Source organism: Pleurodeles waltl, chromosome 8 (assembly GCF_031143425.1).
Source record: "Pleurodeles waltl isolate 20211129_DDA chromosome 8, aPleWal1.hap1.20221129, whole genome shotgun sequence".
In the NCBI taxonomy this organism is placed as follows: domain Eukaryota; kingdom Metazoa; phylum Chordata; class Amphibia; order Caudata; family Salamandridae; genus Pleurodeles; species Pleurodeles waltl.
Genome location: NC_090447.1, coordinates 1,329,444,347 through 1,329,469,003, shown reverse-complemented (window position 1 = coordinate 1,329,469,003; position 24,657 = coordinate 1,329,444,347). Strand labels below are relative to the sequence as shown.

The following is a 24,657-nucleotide window of genomic DNA, read 5'->3' as shown; positions in this document are numbered from 1 at the left end:
GTGCAAATTGATCGCTGGATCAAGCTACCGCTTTCACTGGCGGGCCGCATAGCTATATCAAAATGGTTGTGCTCCCTGGATTTCTGTATCTCTTTTTGAACATCCGCATCCCTTTGACTAACTCCTTCTTTGCTAATCTTCGCTAAGTATTGACTCGCCTTATCTGGGCGGATAAATGCCCGAGGATTCGCTGGGATGCACTGGTGCTTCCCTACGAGAGAGTTACCTCATTTTCATTTGTATTATCTTTTCACACAATGTAGTTTTTCCTTCCACTGGTAGCATCCAGATGCACGCCTTACATATAATATCCCTGAGAGAGATCTTGTATTTCCTGTGCTGCTACGTACATTACTCCCACAGGGGTGCCCCTCGGTCCCCACTGATGAACAGACAGTCTCCACCACCTGCTGGGCCTGGAGCAGATTGGCCTGCATGCTCCATGGAGGATGCCTGTACTCACCTGCACTGCCACTGGCCGATAACCCATGGCTTCCACTCACATGTGAGGCACTAGTTAAGAGTACTTTAATAGCTTGTCATTGCATACCATAGTGGATCTGTTCCTAGACGGGTACATCTTCTCTAGAACAGAGGATGCACGCTTTGCGGCAACAAACCATATGGATCACTTTGTCCTTAGCAGGCTGCAGAGCACCCTGGGAGCCCTGCTTCCCACATATCTACTCGCACCAGATGACTCCCCACCACCCTTATGCTGCTTATTGCTAACACGGATGGCACCAGACTGATCTCTAGGCTATACACTGCATGCTTAGACCTTCTCCCGACACATGATATCAAACTCCACAGTCGTTGGGAGGATGACCTAGAAGACCCCTCTCTGAAAAAATGTGGAAGGCTTGCGGCACACAAACACACTGTATATCACAGAACAGCCACCATCGACTACTTCATTATAAATTTCTCCGACGAGTGTATATCACCTCTGTAGCGTTTTCTAAAATGAACAGTACACGTTCGCATTCATACCCCAAATGTCAGGCGCCCATGGCAGACTTTGCGCATATTACGTGGACTTGCCCTACCTTTGTGCAATACTGGGGGGAAGTGTTTTTTTGTCTCTCACTCATGGTGGAGGGGCGCTCAGTGGAACCCAGCCCCCTTCCTGCCCTACTGGGATATGTGGCAGATACCCCAAAACCAACCAGACATTTGACTGCCCTAGCACTTCTTCTTGCTAAACGAATGATAGCTATACATTGGGGGCCAAGGCCTCACCTACAGTGGCGGCTTGGATCCTTAGTCTCATATACTGTGACACAAATAGTGAACTGTACGCCAACCTTCAGCCCCTCACTTCCCATTCCAAAAACATTTGGCAACCCTTATGAGATTACCTGGTGGGGCACCCTGGGAACTGGGGGCAGGAGGACAATGGGCGGCAAGTGGAACTGGTCCAAGCTGTTGTGCCAGACTGATGTCTGACAGATATTATGATGCATTTCTGTGTGATCTTTGTTTAGGAAACCGTAGCAACATTAATTCCCCCCCAGCTGAGTCACTGTACATACCTGTGTTGCACTTGTGTCGCCTACTGATTTCATTTGTTTTGCCTCACTTGCAAGCCTAATGTTTCATCATGTAACGAAAGCTGTGTCTGTCTCATGTGTCATGTTCTTACTTTTTATAAAATGAATCAAGTTTTTTTTTAAACTAGTGTAGGTAACCAGGGTGAGTCTCCTGGCCTAAGGTTTGCTAAGGCTCTGAAAGCTAGTGTTTAATAAAGCCAATGGCCTATAAGAAGCTCTGTGTGTGGGATTCCATCTGGCCTTTGTCAAGGAGACTATTAATTCTTGGCTCATTGAGGATGGGTGTCAACTGGCCTCCAGGGCTGCAGCAAAAAGAAGCACCAGGAGAGAAATCGAAATATAGGCATATGTCTGACAATTTGTTGAGCAACCCATCAAACCCTAGAATCTTTCCTGTTGCTATGAAATATAAGGCATTCTCCACACTAGTTTTAGATATCATAATGTCTAATGCATCTTTTTTTTCTTGAGGTAAGCTTCTCAGCTGTACTGCACTTATATTTCAGCAACATTTATTTGAGCTGCACTCTCTGTTCGCTCAAAGCATGGAGGAGCCAGTTAAAAGTCCTTGTTGATGTCTTCCGTGGTGTATATAAGTTCCGTGATAGCCTAGTCAGACAACCTAAAAGCTTTCCTGCTTTGTCGTCTTCTGTTTATACATTGTAGGTCAGCCACTATATGAAAAAGTACTATGTGGCCTGTATTGCTTGTAATGTGCTTACCAAATGCTATCATTTCTGACCCCCCACTAGACAATGAAGTTTTAAACAAAATCAATAATATAAATTAATGTATTTACTTAACTATAACATAATATCATCAAATATCATATCTATTCAAAATCTCTCATAATTTATCGAAATATTGTTCTCTATAAAACTATTTGCAATCAACATACACAGCAACCAACATATGATCAACAAAAGACAGAAAAAATAAATTACATAAATACAGAATCCCAAAAAATGAAAAACAAAAGCCCCCCACTAATCACTCACTCATCCTCACATACAAAAACATTTCCTTTCATACTCTCCATTCATATCCAATTCCAGCCATACTACACATACAAAACACCATACAACGGAAAAGCAATGTCGATTTTGAGCCATTACACTGTTTTGAACTGAAATGTCTCCAAACTTCGGTCAACGCATGTTTCGAAGTGACAAGAATTAATAGTCCAGTCACCTTCTTCAGGACCACTCTACAATACTATAACTTCTAAGCGGTGACATACAAGGGGGGAACTCTTAAGAGATCTTCAAGCTTGCAATGATGAACATAGATCTACACAGAGGGGGCTCTTTACCACTTCTCTTTAATACTCCTGTTTCAATGACACCACCTTCAAACATAAATCCAGGAAGAAAACAAAGAACCATCCTTCCTTTTACCCAGTCGTGAAAAGCAAATTCTCCTCAGAATAATTTAGACGGTCCTATATACGTGAGTGGATCTAATAAATGAGACCTGGGAACCCAAAGTTTAAGTCCTTAGGAAGCATGGAGTCAAGCCGCATCCTCGCCTCTGTGGCATAACCTCCTCCCTTTCACCAACATTCCAGGTCATTCCTATGGTCAAGACATCCAAGTATCGCCACTAAGACAGCATATTCCTCTTTGGCTTTCAATAGCTGTTTTTGTCTATTAGGATTTATGTGCACATTTCCATCAATGTTTTAAGTGTGGTATTCCGTTTTACCAATTCTCCTTCTAGCTTCTTGCTTATCCCCACTGTTGTCCTCATGCGATGACCATGTTTAACTGTTTTGAATGCTCCTAACTTTATTAATCTGTTTGGAGCAGTGTTATCATTAGAACTGAAGCAACAGAAAAAGTGGTCTTCAAACATTGTACCTTGTGGTTTCCATGATGGTATGGCAGTGTGTGTTACCCCACAGTACTATTTATTATTAGTGGATATTGGTCAGAAACTACCTTTCGCAAATACTCGATTTTCAAGACAGTGCACCATTGCACAGCATGCAATGTGTGCACTAGGGAATAAAAAGAGTATTGGTGTTCGCTGTTAGCTGTCTGGCATCTCTTAGCTTCCACGGTGACTTCCAAGCACCAAAGGCCCTAGAAACAATGACAGCCTCAATGTCTGGAAGTGGTGGATGTGATCTGTCCTGCCATATATTTGCCACACAACTGAAGTTGGCCACCCCACTCACCTGAATAGCAAGGTTTCTTGTGGCCAAATTCCAAACTTTGACTCCGTAAAGAATTCTGTTTGGTCTACATTAGGAACATAAATGACACACAGCACAATTTCCTGGTCACATGTTGTCCCTTCACCAAAGACGTACCTGCCTCCCTTATCAAAATGTTACTAAAGTGCTTTAAGTGTGTGCCACGCCGCACCCATATCAAAGCACTTCTAGCACATGAAGAATACCATGTTGCTATGAACTGACCGTCCCTATTGTGCTGCGATTTAAGGGGGTCCTGCTTCGTAAAGTGGGCTTCCTGCTGAAATGCTATGTTGGCCCCTCTACCTTCAGGTATGATTGAATAACAGTTTTTTATATCGCTTTGTACTATGCCACTAACATTCCAAGTTGGGAACTTGTATGATGTTAGCACAGATCCGTGAACAATGAAACTTGACCAATAAGCCAAAAGGCAAAAGAGCCTGAACCCGCACCCCTGCCTATCTCCACCGACACCTTTCCAGAGACTATATGGCCAGTGTCAGTGCTTGTTTGAATGCCCTACTCCATACACCTCAGTGATTGTACCCCAGCTCCTACAGATGTGTACAATTTTGCAACGCATTAAAGCAACATTTGTTTATCACATCTCGAAGAACGTGCATCGGAGTGGGGAAACCAAATAAGTTAAGCATGTTTGCTCAGCTGCCGCGGAGTGGCGCTGTTGGCTGCTGCCAGCTCACGCTTACACTTCAACTTGTCATTTCACATACTGAATGGAAACGCTACTCGCTAGCGAGGAGCTGCGGAATCAAATTTCAAAGATAACCTGCTGTTCTAGGAGCGAGTGCTGGCTGTAAAACTTTCTCCAGTTCAAACGGTTCCATGCTGTGCTCATCGCCAGCTCGGCGTTACTGCTGTGAAATTCTCGATTCTTTCGTAAGGTGCGGCGAGTCTGATCATAAGTGGGTATTTGCTTTCTAAAGAGGCTATCATCTCTATTTGCGCTTGTCTTCTTATTAGAAAGGCTCTGTCTGTTGCCAGCATCATACTGGCCAAGCCACTGTCATATTTCAACCGGATTTGTGGAAAAAAGGACCGGATTTGTGAAAAAAAGGACTTGTTATCAATCATGAATGTAAATGTTGCTCGGAATAATACCATATATTTGAAGATTCTGGCGCTTAAGCCTCTTTTTACCGCTGCCAAGGTGGGCTACTGCTGCTGAGCTGCTGTGGCATAATTTAGGAATATGTGGATTTCGCTGTTATCTGTTTTGAAGTGGCCTTCAAGGTGCAATGCACTATACACTGCTTTAAAAAACAAGCACTGGGAAATCCTGCAAGTCTTGCGTTGGGCGCCAGCACTTAGCCGTTCTCAATGTTTTTGTTCTAGGTTTTTGCAAAACTTTTTGATGTGGAAACTACTGGACTCAACAGTCTTAAAAAAATTGGCTTAAAGCATATTTTTTGGTCCAATAAAGCGCACATTGTAACAGTAGTCCTTGGCACTTAAGGGGATTACTTTGTGGGTGGACCTGTGATGAAGCTGGAATGAAGGTTTTACATTTATTAGTGCTTAACCCCTTCGCTGCCAGGCCTTTTCCCCCTCCTGTGACAGGCCTTTTTTTGCCTATTTGGGGCAGTTCGCGCTTAGGCCCTCATAACTTTTTGTCCACATAAGCTAACCAAGCCAAATTTGCGTCCTTTTTTTCCAACATCCTAGGGATTCTAGAGGTACCCAGACTTTGTGGGTTCCCCTGAAGGAGGCCAAGAAATTGGCCAAAATACAGTGAAAATTTTGTTTTTTTCAAAAAAATTGGAAAAAGTGGCTGCAGAAGAAGGCTTGTGGTTTTTCCCCTGAAAATGGCATCAACAAAGGGTTTGCGGTGCTAAACTCAGCAGCTTCCCAGCTTTCAGGAACAGGCAGACTTGAATCAGAAAACCCAATTTTTCAACACAATTTTGGCATTTTACTGGGGCATACCCCATTTGTGCATTTTTTTGTGCTTTCAGCCTCCTTCCAGTCAGTGACAGGAATGGTCATGAAACCAATGCTGGATCCCAGAAACCTAAACATTTCTGAAAAGTAGACAAAATTCTGAATTCAGCAAGGGGTCATTTGTGTAGATCCTACAAGGGTTTCCTACAGAAAATAACAGCTGAAAAAGAAAAATATTGAAATTGAGGTGAAAAAACCATCAATTTTTCTCTACGTTTTACTCTGTAACTTTTCCCTGCAATGTCAGATTATCGAAAGCAATATACCGTTACGTCTGCTGGACTCCTCTGGTTGCGGGGATATATAGGGTTTGTAGGTTCATCAAGAACCCGAGGAACCCAGAGCCAATAAATGAGCTGCACCCTGCAGTGCGTTTTCATTCTATACCGGGTATACAGCAATTAATTTGCTGAAATATAAGGAGTAAAAAATTGCTATCAAGAAAACCTTTGCATTTCCAAAAAGGGCACAAGATAAGGTGTTGAGGAGCAGTGGTTATTTGCACATCTCTGAATTCCGGGGTGACCATAGTAGCATGTGAATTACAGGGAATTTCTCAAATAGATGTCTTTTTTACACACACTCCTATATTTGGAAGGAAAAAATGTAGAGAAAGACAAGGGGCAATAGTACTTGTTTTGCTAATCTATGTTCCCCCAAGTCTCCCGATAAAAATGGTACCTCACTTGTGTGGGTAGGCCTAGCGCCCGCGACAGGATATGCCCCAAAACACAACGTGGACACATCACAGAAAACAGAGCTGTTTTTAGCAAAGTGACTACCTGTGGATTTTGGCCTCTAGCTCAGCCGCCACCTAGGGAAACCTACCAAACCTGTGCATTTCTGAAAACTAGAGACCTAGGGGAATCCAAGGAGGGGTGACTTGTGTGGCTCGGACCAGGTTCTGTTACCCAGAATCCTTTGCAAACCTCAAAATTTGGCTAAAAAAACACATGTTCCTCACATTTCTGTGGCAGAAAGTTCTGGAATCTGAGAGGAGCCACAAATTTCCTTCCACCCAGCGTTCCCCCACGTCTCCCGATAAAAATGATACCTCACTTGTGTGGGTAGGCCTAGCACCCGCGACAGGATATGCCCCAAAACACAACGTGGACACATCACAGAAAACAGAGCTGTTTTTAGCAAAGTGACTACCTGTAGATTTTGGCCTCTAGCTCAGCCGCCACCTAGGGAAACCTACCAAACCTGTGCATTTCTGAAAACTAGAGACCTAGGGGAATCCAAGGAGGGGTGACTTGTGTGGCTCGGACCAGGTTCTGTTACCCAGAATCCTTTGCAAACCTCAGAATTTGGCTAAAAAAACACATGTTCCTCACATTTCTGTGGCAGAAAGTTCTGGAATCTGAGAGGAGCCACAAATTTCCTTCCACCCAGCGTTCCCCCACGTCTCCCGATAAAAATGATACCTCACTTGTGTGGGTAGGCCTAGCGCCCGCGACAGGATATGCCCCAAAACACAACGTGCACATATCACAGAAAACAGAGCTGTTTTTAGCAAAGTGACTACCTGTAGATTTTGGCCTCTAGCTCAGCCGCCACCTAGGGAAACCTACCAAACTTGTGCATTTCTGAAAACTAGAGAACTAGGGGAATCCAAGGAGGGGTGACTTGCGGGGCTCGGACCAGGTTCTGTTACCCAGAATCCTTTGCAAACCTCAAAATGTGGCTAAAAAAACACATGTTCCTCACATTTCTGTGGCAGAAAGTTCTGGAATCTGAGAGGAGCCACAAATTTCCTTCCACCCAGCGTTCCCCCACGTCTCCCGATAAAAATGATACCTCACTTGTGTGGGTAGGCCTAGCGCCCGCGACAGGATATGCCCCAAAACACAACGTGGACATATCACAGAAAACAGAGCTGTTTTTAGCAAAGTGACTACCTGTAGATTTTGGCCTCTAGCTCAGCCGCCACCTAGGGAAACCTACCAAACCTGTGCATTTCTGAAAACTAGAGACCTAGGGGAATCCAAGGAGGGATGACTTGTGTGGCTCGGACCAGGTTCTGTTACCCAGAATCCTTTGCAAACCTCAAAATTTGGTTAAAAAAACACATGTTCCTCACATTTCTGTGGCAGAAAGTTCTGGAATCTGAGAGGAGCCACAAATTTCCTTCCACCCAGCGTTCCCCCACGTCTCCCGATAAAAATGATACCTCACTTGTGTGGGTAGGCCTAGCGCCCGCGACAGGATATGCCCCAAAACACAACGTGGACATATCACAGAAAACAGAGCTGTTTTTAGCAAAGTGACTACCTGTAGATTTTGGCCTCTAGCTCAGCCGGCACCTAGGGAAACCTACCAAACCTGTGCATTCCTGAAAACTAGAGACCTAGGGGAATCCAAGGAGGGGTGACTTGTGTGGCTCGGACCAGGTTCTGTTACCCAGAATCCTTTGCAAACCTCAAAATTTGGCTAAAAAAACACATGTTCCTCACATTTCTGTGGCAGAAAGTTCTGGAATCTGAGAGGAGCCACAAATTTCCTTCCACCCAGCGTTCCCCCACGTCTCCCGATAAAAATGATACCTCACTTGTGTGGGTAGGCCTAGCGCCCGCGACAGGATATGCCCCAAAACACAACGTGGACACATCACAGAAAACAGAGCTGTTTTTAGCAAAGTGACTACCTGGAGATTTTGGCCTCTAGCTCAGCCGCCACCTAGGGAAACCTACCAAACCTGTACATTTCTGAAAACTAGAGACCTAGGGGAATCCAAGAAGGGGTGACTTGTGTGGCTCGGACCAGGTTCTGTTACCCAGAATCCTTTGCAAACCTCAAAATTTGGCTAACAAAACACATGTTCCTCACATTTCTGTGGCAGAAAGTTCTGGAATCTGAGAGGAGCCACAAATTTCCTTCCACCCAGCGTTCCCCCACATCTCCCGATAAAAATCATACCTCACTTGTGTGGGTAGGCCTAGCGCCCGCGACAGGATATGCCCCAAAACACAACGTGGACATATCACAGAAAACAGAGCTGTTTTTAGCAAAGTGACTACCTGTAGATTTTGGCCTGTAGCTCAGCCGGCACCTAGGGAAACCTACCAAACCTGTGCATTTCTGAAAACTAGAGACCTAGGGGAATCCAAGGAGGGGTGACTTGTGTGGCTCGGACCAGGTTCTGTTACCCAGAATCCTTTGCAAACCTCAAAATTTGGCTAAAAAAACACATGTTCCTCACATTTCTGTGGCAGAAAGTTCTGGAATCTGAGAGGAGCCACAAATTTCCTTCCACCCAGCGTTCCCCCACGTCTCCCGATAAAAATGATACCTCACTTGTGTGGGTAGGCCTAGCGCCCGCGACAGGATATGCCCCAAAACACAACATGGACACATCACAGAAAACAGAGCTGTTTTTAGCAAAGTGACTACCTGTAGATTTTGGCCTCTAGCTCAGCCGCCACCTAGGGAAACCTACCAAACCTGTACATTTCTGAAAACTAGAGACCTAGGGGAATCCAAGGAGGGGTGACTTGCGGGGCTCGGACCAGGTTCTGTTACCCAGAATCCTTTGCAAACCTCAAAATGTGGCTAAAAAAACACATGTTCCTCACATTTCTGTGGCAGAAAGTTCTGGAATCTGAGAGGAGCCACAAATTTCCTTCCACCCAGCGTTCCCCCAAGTCTCCCGATAAAAATGATACCTCACTTGCGTGGGTAGGACTAGCGCCCACGAAAGGAAAGGGCCCAAAACACAACGTGGACACATCACATTTTTTTATAAAAAGCAGTGCCTACCTGTGGATTTTGGCCTGTAGCTCAGCCGGCACCTGGGGAAACCTAGCAAACCAGCACCTTTTTGAAAACTAGAAACCCAGGGGAATCCAAGATGGGGTGACTTGCGGGGCTCTGACCAGGTTATGTTACCCAGAATCCTTTGCAAACATCAAAATGTGGCCCAAAAAACACTTTTTCCTCTCATTTCGGTGACAGAAAGTTCTGGAATCTGAGAGGAGCTACAAATTTCCTTCCACCCAGCGTTCCCCTAAGTCTCTCGATAAAAATGGTGCCTCACTTCTGTGGGTAGGCCTAGCGCCCACGAAAGGAAATGGCCCAAAACACAACATGGACACAACATATTTTTTCACAGAAAACAGAGGTGTTTTTTGCAAGGTGCCTAACTGTGGAGTTTGGCCTGTAGCTCAGCCGGCCCCGGGGGGGGGGGGGGGCAGTAATGGCCTAAAATAAATTTCTTCCCCCCAACCCCCACCCCCCCCGGGAGCGACCCTTGCCTACGGGGTCGCCCCCCCTGCGTGACCTAAAATCGGCCAATCTGCCCCCAAGGGGTGCAGAAATGGCCTAAATACAATTTGCCCCCCAGGGGAGCGACCCTTGCCTGATGGGTCGCTCCCCATCTCGAAAAAAAACAAACAAACAAAAAAAAAACACAACAAAAAAATTTGCCCTGGTGCCCTGAGGGTTCTGCCCCCCCCCTGGGGGCAGTTCAGCCTAATAATAGGCCGATCTGCCCCCAGGGGGGGCAGAAATGGCCTAAAATAAATTTCCCCCCCCCAGCCCCCACCCCTTCCCTGGAGCGACCCTTGCCTACGGGGTCGCTCCCCCTGTGTGACATTGGCGACAAAAAACAAATCCCAGGTGCCTAGTGGTTTCTGCCCCCTTGGGGGCAGATTTACATAAAATCGGCCAATCTGCCCCCAAGGGGGGCAGAAATGGCCTAAATACAAGTTGCCCCCCAGGGGAGCGACCCTTGCCTGATGGGTCGCTCCCCATCTCGAAAAAAACAAACAAACAAAAAAAAAACACACAAAAAAAAATTGCCCTGGTGCCCTGAGGGTTCTGCCCCCCTCTGGGGGCAGTTCGGCCTGATAATAGGCCGATCTGCCCCTAGGGAGGGCAGAAATGGCCTAAAATAAATTTGACCCCCCAAACCCCCCCCCCCCCCGGGAGCGACCCTTGCCTACGGGGTCGCTCCCCCTGCGTGACATTGGCGCCAAAAAACAAATTCCAGGTGCCTAGTGGTTTCTACCCCCTTGGGGGCAGATTGACCTAAAATCGGCCAATCTGCCCCCAAGGGGGGCAGAAATGGCCTAAATACAATTTGCCCCCCAGGGGAGCGACCCTTTCCTGATGGGTCGCTCCCCATCTCGAAAAAAAACAAACAAACAAAAAAAAAACACACAAAAAAAATGTGCCCTGGTGCCTAGAGGGTTCTGCCCCCCCCCTGGGGGCAGTTTGGCCTAATAATAGGCCGATCTGCCCCCAGGGGGGGCAGAAATGGCCTAAAATAAATTTGAACCCCCACCCCCCCCCCCGGGAGCGACCCTTGCCTACGGGGTCGCTCCCCCTGCGTGACATTGGCGACAAAAAACAAATCCCAGGTGCCTAGTGGTTTCTGCCCCCTTGGGGGCAGATTGACCTAAAATCGGCCAATCTGCCCCCAAGGGGGGCAGAAATGGCCTAAATTCAAGTTGCCCCCCAGGGGAGCGACCCTTGCCTGATGGGTCGCTCCCCATCTCGAAAAAAACAAACAAACAAAAAAAAAAAACAAAAAAAAAAATTGCCCTGGTGCCCTGAGGGTTCTGCCCCCCTCTGGGGGCAGTTAGGCCTGATAATAGGCCGATCTGCCCCTAGGGGGGGGCAGAAATGGCCTAAAATAAATTTGACCCCCCACCCCGGGAGCGACCCTTGCCTACGGGGTCGCTCCCCCTGCGTGACATTGGCGCCAAAAAACAAATCCCCGGTGCCTAGTGGTTTCTGCCCCCTTGGGGGCAGATTGACCTAAAATCGGCCAATCTGCCCCCAGGGGGGCAGAAATGGTGTAAATACAATTTGCCCCCCCCCCCCAGGGGAGCGACCCTTGCCTGATGGGTCGCTCCCCATCTCTAAAAAAACAAACAAACAAAAAAAAAAACACAAAAAAAAAAACTTGCCCTGGCGCCTATAGGTTTCTGCCCCCCCTGGGGGCAGAAATGGCCTAAAATAAATTGCCCTCCCCCCCAGGGAGCGACCCTTGCCTAAGGGGTCGCTCCCTTTGCGTGAAATTCATGCAAAGAAAAAACTCCCTGGTGTCTAGTGGTTTCTACCCCCCTTGGGGGCAGATTGGCCTCATTAAAATAGGCCAATCTGCCCCCAAGTTGGGCAGAAATGGCCAAAATATAATTTTACCCCAAGGGGAGCGACCCTTGCCTAAGGGGTCGCTCCCCACCCAAAAAAATAAAATAACACATAAAAAAAAAAAAAAAGAAAAAAAATGGTCCCTGGTGCCCTAGAGGTTTCTGCCCCCAGGGGGGGCAGAAAAGGCCTTCCAGAAAAAATGCCCCCCTGGGAGCGACCCTTGCCCAAGGGGTCGCTCCCTTTTGTCAATATCATTAAAAAAAAAAAAATCCCTGGTGTCTAGTGGGGTTTCAAAAGCCGGATTGCAAGCAATCCGGCTTTTGAAACCCTCGGAGAGACTTCAAAGGGAAGGAAATACTTTTCCTTCCCTTTGAAGCCCCTCCGGGCCTCCCCGGTGATTGAAAGAGAAATGCTTTTGCATTTCTTTTTTAATCGCGCTGGAAGCAGAGCTTCCAGCGCGACGAGGGAGGCCCCTGTGACACATCAGCGCGCGCGCGCTGACGTCACAGGGGGGGGCGGGGGTGGAAGGGGAAGGTCTTCCCTTCCATCCCCGCTTTGGAGGGGAGGGGGGGTGCACGGGGGGCGCGCTAGCGCGCCCCCAAGTTCCCCTGTGCCATGGACGAGATGATCTCGTCCAAGGCACAGGGGAACTGTAGCCTTGGACGAGATCATCTCGTCCAAGGCACCCAAGAGGTTAAACGTAGTGCTGCAATAATCATGTGTGACTTTAACCGAATTAATAAAGATTGTACGGGGACAAAATGTGCCCTCAGAGTAGTTTGCCAACATTTATAAGCGTGCTTCATATATAACGTGATGTATTAGAATTGCACTAATCCGACATAATCATAAACTTGTGCTATGATTTGCTTGTTTGAAATGTTTTAGCTTAGCATTACTTTAGTGCAGGCTTCGGCCTAGTTGCCTGGTCTCACGATTTAGATGCTCGTATTTTTCCAATGTGCTATTAAACGTGTATTTTTGCTTGAAGCTGTACTTTTCCACTGAGAACGTTCACATGCTTATCTTAAGGTTTCGTGCCAGCCTGGCATTTTTCTCTTTGCTCCAAGGTCAATCTGCAGGTGGGGACAATGGAAGCTCTGAAAGTGAGTTAATTGGTATAAAATGTTGCAACTTGCGTACCCGTCTCCAAGGATAATGTATGCTTAAGTAAAAGCTTGAGAACTGTTGTTTTTGATTGGACAATTTGAAGCTAACCTATGAACCCTCCAATGGAAGACCCTACTGGATTTGAACTGTTGTCTATTTAAACCAGGTGTACGAGAAGAAGGTAGCCATTACCAGCCATTACCAGCTATTACCCGACATTGCACCCATTGCGCCATTTTGCAGCTATTATGGCCCATCTTGCTGCGACGCCATTTTGAAAGAGACTTTGATGCTTTCTCTAATCGAGAGAAAGAGACTTAAATGATTCTTACCCTAGAGACTTTAACTTTGATGTGTCCCTTTGCATGAAGTAGTAGTTTATCTTGCCGCCGTGAGGCAATTGCCCCGTCCACCTCTGCCCCTTTGCCCCGTCCCATGCTGATCGAGAAACGGTACCTGTGAGACGAAGACTTCCTTGAATGCTGATTGTAATTGGTAAATATGAAAGGACATTGTACAATTGCATTGTGTTTCTCTTAGGTAACCAACTGCTGATTTTGATAAGAGCCCTAGTTAGGAGTTTTCCAAATTAATGTTGCTAAATTGTTTTTGCATGAAGTCCCACATGCCGATGCTAATTTGAGGTAGACGAGGATTCCTTTTGTTGCACAATGCAATTTGAGACCTTGTTATGCTGACTAAATGTATGCAATTAGCCCTTTACAGATTATAGTTCTAGTGATTTGCATTGCTATTATCGAATGCCTTGTTATTCAAATGCTGCATAGATTGCACCTGTTTCGTCGATATGGACAGCTATTAATGTTCATTTATGTTTATCATTTGGTGTTAAGACACATCTATATTGTGCTAGCTTTGTTAATATAGGGAAATAAATTCATTAACTTTGAACAAACTGGTGTGGTTATTCCTGACTGAAAGGTCAGGGTTCGCCGAAATGTATTCTGGATTAATTGTTAAGTGTTATGTTGATCAGGGCATTGCTTATGTTCGTTATTGATTATTGATTTGATTAAATTGACTGATCTCGGGTGAAGAGAGTCCCACTTAGCCAAAAGATTCATCGGCCTAAAGAGCGTCCAAGTACAGGTAAATTACTAATACGGAACGCTCTATCAGTAGATGGTAGCAGAGGACGGTTTCGCCTTTTGGGACTCCGTACTGTTAAAGTACATGGTGTTGAATTAACGGTTACGCCCTTTGAGACCCCACTCGAGAAGTTGAATTAGATTTTTCTTGGGTAAAACAGATTGACAGAATGATGATGGGCTAAGTCCCCCGCGACTTTCCCGGGATCTCGGAGCTTGCGAATGAAGAGAATGGAGGTGTGAGATCAGCTTTGGCGGTACTAGTGATGGTATGAGTGAAGTTCATCGGGGTCTAAGGACCCGAGTTTATCGTTCACCCCGCAGATACCGCAGGTTAGGAGAATATATCCAGATGTGCCCATACTGAAACCAGCAGAAAATTATCAGCCGCAGGTCCCAAGGTACTACAGTAGTGACAACAGTACGGGAATGATTCTAGATCCAACCGCAATGGGAGGACAGAATGGTCACAACCCAACACTGGCACAAGCTGAATCAACCCAGTTTTTGATGCCTCAAAAGCAGATGCAGGGGGGAAACGCACATGCTCAGATGACGGGGAGTCAGATGGGCATGCCGGCAATGATGACCCATAGTGTGGGAATGAACATGTCTCAGAACATGGGGAATGGACAGAACCCAGATGCGATATCACTACCCATTACTGTAGGTCCACCGGTACCTTTGTACAGTCAGCCTAACTTAGATATGAGCGGTCAGGGATCAATGCTGCAGAGTGGGACGGAAAGGAGGTGCATAGAAAACACTCCAGGGATAACTCCGATAGCGGCTCAACCAACTGGATCTGGGTCCTTGATGGAGTTTAGTCCCATATGTGCTCCGTCGACAGTGGTGAGGTCGAGCCCCCCACTGATAATACCTCTAACATCGAACACTGAAAAGTTGCCGCAACCATCAATGGCAGTCGATGTGAATGCTACACTGATGGGGTTGAATGCGCAACAGCTGACACAGTGGTTTAACAGTCTGAATTCCACACAAAGCTCAGCCAGTGGGAAGGGAGAAGATTATCTGAATAGGGTCAGGTTGAACATGGAAGCACAAGAATTGGTGGAAGGGACTATGGGTGTGAATAGGTTAGAGTCCTACTCGGAAGAAGAGCTGAGGTATCTATGTCCCAGAATTACGAGAGAAGTGAACAAGGTACATAGAAGCTTGCAAGAAATAGCTGACAAAAACGGGGTTGACATAGACAAGACGAAACACTTGAGCAGGAGCTACAGGTTGGATTTCGGGACCACGGATTTTGAACACATGAGGTCAGCAGGCATGAAGGCGCACCTTAGAGAATTGTTGCAGAGTGCACAAGTGTGGAGGTGCTTAGACAAATGGGAAAGCAGATGGGTAAAGAGAAAGGAAAAGAGGAAAGACAGTGTCCCAGAGCTCAACGAGAAAAGACCACAGAGTAGTGATGCAGTAACCATGTTACCAATGAGGGAGACAGCAGGGGGAAAATTAATACATGTACCATGGCATAGAAGCGACATTCAGTCTTTTACGGATGATTTTCCCAAACTGAGAGAGAAACCGATTGAATGGTATCAACAGACTGACAGGTTTGTAAAGCTTGCAAAATGTCTCTGGGAAGACCTGAACACTCTCTTTGAGATTGTGGTTCCGGCAGATTTGTGGGAGGATTGCAAAAGAGCTGTAGGTTGGCCGACAAGTGAACCAGAGAGAGACAGGGATACGGGTGCACCATCACCTATGGTGATGAGCCTGTACTATAAGGTGATTGAGCATTTGAAAACTAAGGTTGCCGCGAAGAATGTGGATTGGCAGAAGATCGATCGAACTGCCCAAGAGGCTAAAGAGTCGATTCATAGTTACTATGAGAGGTTGTTGAAGGCGTTCAAGAACTACAGTGGCACGGAAACAATAGAGGCGAAGGACATGCTTCATTTTGTGTTTAGATTTGTGGAAGGGCTGAGACTAGAGATAAGTCAGATGATAAAGTCGCATTTGATTTGTTGGCAGTCGAAACCTATTGATGAGGTGTTGAATTATGCGAAATACTGTAGCGACGAAATTGAAGTGAAACAGAAAAAGTTGAAAGAGAAAGTGATGATGATGCAGCTTAAAGCAGCTCAGACAGGCCTGCAAGGTTTACAAGGGTTGCAAGGGTTCCAACAGCAGGTACCGCAACCGCAGCCGCAGTTGCAGGGAAATATGATGTTTCAGCCACAGGCGAGAGGCAGAGGCAGAGGAGGTTTTGTGAATAATGGTCCGGATTTGAACACTGTTGTGACTCCGAATGGTGTGCAGGCATTGAAAAAGGTGATGCCGTGTCACGCGTGCGGAATTGTCGGACATTGGAAACGCGAGTGCCCAATGGTGGTGCAGGAAGGTGCAGGTGTTGGTCAGCAAAACAATGATGTCAATGCATTTCAGACAATGAGGGGACCGAAAATGAGAGGTCCAAACCCAAATTTTCAGACCATAAATCAGCTGCAGGGATTACAGCCCATGCAGCCGCAGCAGATGCAGATGCCCCGTATGAAGATAACGCAAATGCAGCCGATGCAACAGCAGTTACCCATGGTACCTAATCAGCAAATGCAAATCCCTTTGGCACCAATGAGTCAGCAGCAAGTGATGGTTCCTCCACAGGTCTCGGGTCAGGTAATGAATACAAATGGCACCGTACAACAGTTCCCATTACACAGTGAGAGTGGAATAAACAATGTATGGGAGAGTGAAAGTTCAGGAGAGGAAGGAGATTGTGTGCTTGCAGCATCCTTGGAAGTGGATCAAAAGGGTCCGTACGTGGAGGGAAGAGTAATGGGTCATCGTGTCTCATTCTTGGTTGACACAGGAGCCACACGTTCAACTGTTAAGAGCATTGAAGTACCAAATTTGCCACTCTCAGGGAGAACAGTTCAAGTGGTGGGAGTAGCAAACAGGCACCTGACAAACCCAATTACAGATCCGGTACCAGTCAGCATTGGTAACTATCAAGGGTTACACAAATTTGTGGTATGTGACTCAAGCCCGATAGCACTGTTAGGGAGAGACCTATTGTGCAAATTGGGTTGTTCGATTATGTGTTCGAACGAGGGAACTAAAATTTAGACGAGCAGTGATGGGGAAGAAGAGGACAGTGTAGAGGGGGATGAGATGGAAACTGTTGATGAAGAGTATCCTCTGATTTGTCTCTTCCCGATGATAACTGAAGAAGATATTCCAGCTGAATTACGGGAAACAGTCGGAAAGGAAGTGTGGGATATGACAGGGAAAGAGGTGGGATTGATGAAAGGAGTGGAACCAGTGAAAGTGACTGTAAAGCCCAATGCAACCTTTCCCCAGACCCCACAATACCACATGGCACAAGACACCCTCATGAAAGTTGCCCAACTCATTGACGAATTTGTAAAACAGGGAGTACTGAAAGAAGTGTTAAGCAGTCCATGTAATTCACCAATCATGGGACTAATAAAGCCGAGTGGAAAGGTCCGAATTGTACAGGACTTGAGGAAAATAAATGACATTATAGTCAAATGCTGCCCTGTCGTACCAAATCCAGCTGTGATAATGTTTCAAGTCCCTTGCGATGCTGAGTGGTTCTCAGTCATCGATTTGTCACAAGCGTTCTTTTCGGTGCCTCTTCATGAGGACAGTCAATTTCTCTTTTGTTTCAAGTTCTTAGACAGAATGTACAGTTGGTGTCGAATTCCTCAAGGGTTTTCTGAGTCACCGTCAATATTCAATCAGATTCTAAAGAAAGACTTGGAAGCATTAGAATTGCCATTCGAGTCAACCCTAGTACAGTACATCGATGACTTACTGATTGCATCAAAGACAGAAAGTGGCTGCACAGCCGATACCATTGCTCTGTTGAACCATTTGGGAAGGAATGGACACAAGGTGTCTCCTTCGAAATTGCAGTTCTGTCAGAAGAAAGTGAAATACTTGGGTCACCAGATAGAGAAAGGGTCACGAAGAATAATGAAGGAAAGAATAACAAGTGTACTTCAAATGAGTCCACCAAAGACAAGGAGGGAAGTGAGGAAGTTTTTGGGAATGGTGGGCTACTGTCGTCAGTGGATTCCCAACTTCTCAACTCTAGCAAAGCCTTTACTGAAGCTGACCCAGAAGGATGCCTTGGATCAAATTGAGCTGAAAGGAGATGAGATGGATGCTTTTATCGAATTGAAAGAATGCATGTGCAGGGCTCCAGCTTTAGGTATGCCTGATTACACAAAGCCTTTCACATTGTTTTGTCATGAACGTGATGCATGTTCTTTGTCTGTCTTGACTCAAGCCCATGGTGGCATAAACAGACCAGTAGCGTATTTTTCAGCTACTTTGGATCCGGTCGCAGCAGCACTTCCAGGGTGTTTGCGCGCCGTAGCAGCAGTTGGTATCAGCCTCACTCAGAGTGAAGGAATAGTGATGGGACACCCATTGACAGTCATGGTCCCTCACTCAGTTGAGATACTTTTGACCCGCTCCCGAACGCAACACATGACTGGAGCAAGACTCACAAGGTATGAAACGATAATTCTGGGCTCACCGAATGTGCAGCTGAAAAGGTGCACTACGTTGAATCCAGCAACCTTGCTTCCTGGTGAAAATGCTGAAATTGAGAATGCTGAAGACGTCGAGCATGACTGCCTTCAGGTGACTGAATTTTGCACAAAACCTCGACCTGACATTAAGGATACTAAGCTTGATGAAAATGACCAAATTGTTTTTGTTGATGGTTCATGTCTAAGAGATGGGATGGGAATTTTGAAAGCCGGATATGCTGTATGTACTGTAACAGGTGTCTTGGAAGCATCCTGGCTTCAAGGAGTCTATTCTGCACAAGTAGCAGAACTTGTAGCCCTTACAAGAGCATGTCAACTGTCTGCATTGATGAAAGTCACCATTTACACTGATAGTCAGTACGGGTTTGGAATTGTGCACGACTTTGGACAATTATGGTCACAGAGAGGTTTCCTGACTTCTTCAGGATCCCCAGTGAAAAACGGGGAGAGAATTAGGGAATTGTTACACGCCATTCAAATGCCAGCCGAAGTCGCAGTGGTAAAGTGTAGTGCTCATACAAAAGGACAGGACTATGTTTCTCTGGGAAATGCATATGCAGATCAAGTTGCAAGATTTTGTGCCTTGAACTGTATATTACTCCGGGATGAATGGAATTCGATAAGTGAACCAGAACTCGAACCAGCTGAAGCATTTGCCTTGAAGGTTGTAGATACAATAGATGAACTAAAAGCATTACAGAATAACGTCAGGGAGGATGAAAGAGATTCCTGGATTAAATCACAATGTATAAAGAGACCAGATGAGTTATGGGTTTCAAATGAGGGAAAATTTGTTTTGCCAAATAGTCTCTTATCACAGCTTGCGCGGTTCTATCATGGGCAGGCTCACCTAGGGAGAGATGCCATGATAAGATTGTTCAAAACTGATTGGTTTAACCCCAGATTTCGTCAAGCTGCAGAAGCAGTTTGCCATCGATGTGTCATTTGCCAGCAGATGAACCCAGGAAAGGGAACAGTTGTGAACGCGAGCCACATTGGCAGGGCCAGTGGCCAGTTTAGTAGAATGCAGATGGACTTCATTGAGATGCCTGTGCATGGAGGTCTGAAGTATGTGTTGGTGATTGTGTGCATTTTTAGTCACTGGATCGAAGCATACCCCACACGTAGAAATGACAGCCTTACAGTTGCAAAACTATTGTTGAGGGAGTTAATACCACGTTTCGGATTCCCGATCTCTTTAGAATCAGATAGGGGAAGTCACTTCAATAACGAGGTGATAAAGTTACTTTGCGCAGCGCTGAACATTGAGCAAAAACTGCATTGTAGCTATCGCCCTGAAGCCTCAGGACTGGTGGAACAAATGAATGGTACATTGAAATCAAGAATGGCGAAAATATGTGAATCGACAAATTTGAAATGGCCTGACGCATTGCCCTTGGTGCTAATGTCAATGAGAAACACCCCTGATAGAAAGACTGGATTGTCTCCGCACGAAATTCTCATGGGCAGGGCTATGAGACTTCCTGCAGTTCCCGCAAACGCGCTTTTGAATATTACAGATGATATGGTGTTAGACTACTGCAAAGGTCTGGCTGACGTGGTTCGCTCTTTCTCTCACCAGGTGGAAGCAACCACCTTGCCACCGATCCAAGGTCCAGGACACACACTGAAAGCAGGTGACTGGGTCGTGGTAAAGAAGCACGTGAGAAAGTCGTGTCTGGAACCTCGTTGGAAAGGCCCTTTCCAAGTGATCTTGACGACAACTACTGCTGTGAAGTGTGCGGGAGTTCCCAACTGGATTCACGCCAGTCACACAAAGAAAGTGTTGTGTCCCACAGATGAGGAAGTTGAAGCACTGAAACTACCAGTGCCCGATAAGACAGTGCTGAGTGCTGAGACAGAGCAAAACCAAACTGAAAGCGAACCGGCAGAAACAGGAGAGAGAGAAATATTCTCTGGGGACGAAGCAACAGACTCACTTGGGGAAGACCAAGGAGAAAGCTCAGACAGTGACGAAGCAGCTGAAGGTGACAAAGAACCTGAAGCAGCTGAGGGTAGCAAAGAGCCTGAAGCAGCTGAAGGTGACAAAGAGCCTGAAGCAGCTGAAAGTGATAAAGAGTCTGAAGAAAGTAACGGTGACAAAGGGCTCGAAAGAGGTGAAAAAGCAGGAGAGCCTGATCAGAGGAGGGCTTTCCCAGAAGCAGACGATACAGAAAAAGAAAGGGAGAACGTGATTGATTCCCCAGAAGGAGGGGACAAGGCAGAACAGAACTAAACAGTTCAAGCTTCCACAGAAAAGGTCGCAGGTCCATCAAATGGACACGGTGCAAAGAGGAGACTAAGTATATCACCAATAAAACAAAGGACTAAAGAAAATTTGAATGACGGAGAAAGGCCAAAAGTGAAAGAGAAAAGAAAGGAAGTAACTGTTGTGGTACCATCCTCAAGTGAAGGAAAAGACTTGGCCAAAGAGGAAAGTACCAGCGAGGCAGAATCGAAAAGAGAAGCAAAATTGAAAAGGAAAAGGATACCAAACAGGAGATATTCCGGTCCAGAATGGGCATATGTAGTCAATGACGATTGGACTGACGAATTTGTATCTCTTAGCCTCGAGAACGAAGAAGAAGAGATACCAATAGAAAAGAAAAGTTTTATGGACTCTGTCGATTGAAAGGGTAATAAATGATATTGCTTGCTACAATCTAACGTGATACAAACAACCAGCTGAGACATTGCTAAACCGGATGAGACATTTGCTAACTTGATAAGACTTTGAAAACCTGATTGACTCTTAAACACGATTTGAGACAACGTGCTAACTGAAAAAAAAAAAAAAAACAAAAAAAAAAAAAACAAAAAAAAAAAAAACGAGTTATTGCCGAATTGAGACAGAGTTATTGCCGAATTGAGACAAATGCTGCTAACCGATAAGTGACTGGCCTCTTGAAGAAAACTGTGTGAACATTGCGCTCGTTCAGCTTTGTAACTGAATTGCTAAATAGTTTCTTTATAGGTGCTTCTAGCTCTCTGATTCTATACAGATCATGACGCAAAACAGTAGAAAGAAATATTGTAAATATGTGTGTGTAGGCTTGGTAATTGCATGTGTACTAATAATAATGGCAATCGTGCTTGGAATGCATGGTAAGGGTGAGAATGAGAAAATTGATGCTTCTACTTTTGCTCCTGTTACTGTCACTGAACTAACAGCATTGAAGAGACTAGAATTAGATGAGAGACACTTGCATGATAAGAAAGAACTTTCGTATAATGTTTTCTATCGCTTGCTAACAGAATATGTTGAGACTATGGATGCGAAAGATTGTTATGTGTGTACACAGATACCGACATCAGTAAAGGAAGGGGTGACTTATCACCACATGCCTCTTACATACGGGATTACATGTAGTATAGTAATGTCTAGATTTTATGGTCAAACCAACATACAGTATTTTTACTCAAATTATGATGTTACCTTTGCATATGTTCCTATAATCACGCAGCTAAGCCAGATTGCTAAAGATTGGGATGCAAAAATAATGAGAGAATTTTTCGAGCCAATGCAACCTTTTGAAACGGCTCACGCTCATAGGGAGAATCTTACCTGCTCCCTCTCTGCAGTAGAAATAAGCTTTTTAGATCGCACAGATGATAGAAGGGCACAAATGAATGCGAAATTAGAAAAAGAGCTACATAAGAGGACTTCAGTAGATAATTATGATTTTGCCGCAATAAAGACACAGGGGAGAATAGCTTTAGATGCTTGGCATGTAGGGAAATTTTGTATATATCGAGGTGAATCTTATGAAAACATTTTTGTAGGAGCGAGTGAGTGTAAACATACGTTCATCTTTAAGGCCAAATGGACATTCATGATGAACGGACTTGACCCTGTCGTACCAGGTGTATATTACATTTGTGGGTATAATGCCTATTATCGTCTTCCAAAGGGATGGCGGGGGAGATGTTATTTGGGTATAGTGTTCCCAAAGGTTTATCAACTGGATGACTTATCGATGATTCCAAAGACATCTGGATCCCATCGTATCCAGAAAAGAGAGACCGCAGCTGCTATGGTAGGAGATATATTTGGAGCCATGATTCCTTCGTTGGGAGTTGTGCTGAATTCCATCAAAATAAGAAAGTTGTCTACTATAGTGGATAACATGTTGACAAAGTTTTCAGGTGCTATAATCCTGATAGATGCTGAACTTGCAGCGGAAAGAGCTATGACTCTTCAAAACAGGCTTGCCTTAGACATTCTTTTAGCAAAGGATGGCGGCGTTTGCAAAATGCTTGGTGCACGACACTGTTGCACGTATATTCCCGACAACAGTGTGAAAATTAAAACAATGCTTGCTAATCTAACAAAAGAGAGTGCAGACTTGAAGGAATTGAAAGAACCAGGAGTGTGGGAGAAGGTTGGAAAAGGACTTGCTTCAGTGGGAAATTGGATTGGTGGAATTTGGAATGGAATATTACTAAAAATAATACAGGGAATTTTAATAGTACTGATTTGCATATTTGGAATTTGGGGAATAAAAAGGGGAATATTAATGATCATGGAAAGAATTAAAAGAAGGAAGGAAGAGAAAATGATGAAAAGAATGGCAGAAGAATACAAAGCGAAAACTAGGGGAATTAAAAGGAAAAGAGAACTGACAGAATTTTAATGGAATAAAATTTGTGGGAATAGTTTGTGTGATGACAAGTAGTCATCAGAGGAGGGATTGATGAAGCTGGAATGAAGGTTTTACATTTATTAGTGCTTAAACGTAGTGCTGCAATAATCATGTGTGACTTTAACCGAATTAATAAAGATTGTACGGGGACAAAATGTGCCCTCAGAGTAGTTTGCCAACATTTATAAGCGTGCTTCATATATAACGTGATGTATTAGAATTGCACTAATCCGACATAATCATAAACTTGTGCTATGATTTGCTTGTTTGAAATGTTTTAGCTTAGCATTACTTTAGTGCAGGCTTCGGCCTAGTTGCCTGGTCTCACGATTTAGATGCTCGTATTTTTCCAATGTGCTATTAAACGTGTATTTTTGCTTGAAGCTGTACTTTTCCACTGAGAACGTTCACATGCTTATCTTAAGGTTTCGTGCCAGCCTGGCATTTTTCTCTTTGCTCCAAGGTCAATCTGCAGGTGGGGACAATGGAAGCTCTGAAAGTGAGTTAATTGGTATAAAATGTTGCAACTTGCATACCCGTCTCCAAGGATAATGTATGCTTAAGTAAAAGCTTGAGAACTGTTGTTTTTGATTGGACAATTTGAAGCTAACCTATGAACCCTCCAATGGAAGACCCTACTGGATTTGAACTGTTGTCTATTTAAACCAGGTGTACGAGAAGAAGGTAGCCATTACCAGCCATTACCAGCTATTACCCGACATTGCACCCATTGCGCCATTTTGCAGCTATTATGGCCCATCTTGCTGCGACGCCATTTTGAAAGAGACTTTGATGCTTTCTCTAATCGAGAGAAAGAGACTTAAATGATTCTTACCCTAGAGACTTTAACTTTGATGTGTCCCTTTGCATGAAGTAGTAGTTTATCTTGCCGCCGTGAGGCAATTGCCCCGTCCACCTCTGCCCCTTTGCCCCGTCCCATGCTGATCGAGAAACGGTACCTGTGAGACGAAGACTTCCTTGAATGCTGATTGTAATTGGTAAATATGAAAGGACATTGTACAATTGCATTGTGTTTCTCTTAGGTAACCAACTGCTGATTTTGATAAGAGCCCTAGTTAGGAGTTTTCCAAATTAATGTTGCTAAATTGTTTTTGCATGAAGTCCCACATGCCGATGCTAATTTGAGGTAGACGAGGATTCCTTTTGTTGCACAATGCAATTTGAGACCTTGTTATGCTGACTAAATGTATGCAATTAGCCCTTTACAGATTATAGTTCTAGTGATTTGCATTGCTATTATCGAATGCCTTGTTATTCAAATGCTGCATAGATTGCACCTGTTTCGTCGATATGGACAGCTATTAATGTTCATTTATGTTTATCATTTGGTGTTAAGACACATCTATATTGTGCTAGCTTTGTTAATATAGGGAAATAAATTCATTAACTTTGAACAAACTGGTGTGGTTATTCCTG

General features: G+C 45.0%; 1 protein-coding gene across 3 annotated transcripts in view; it reads right to left on the bottom strand.

The window, feature by feature from the left end:
* The window catches only part of SLC35F2 (solute carrier family 35 member F2), a 336,025-nt gene that overhangs the window by 46,350 nt on the left and 265,018 nt on the right, over positions 1-24,657 (bottom strand). The gene's annotated exons all lie outside the window — the stretch shown is intronic.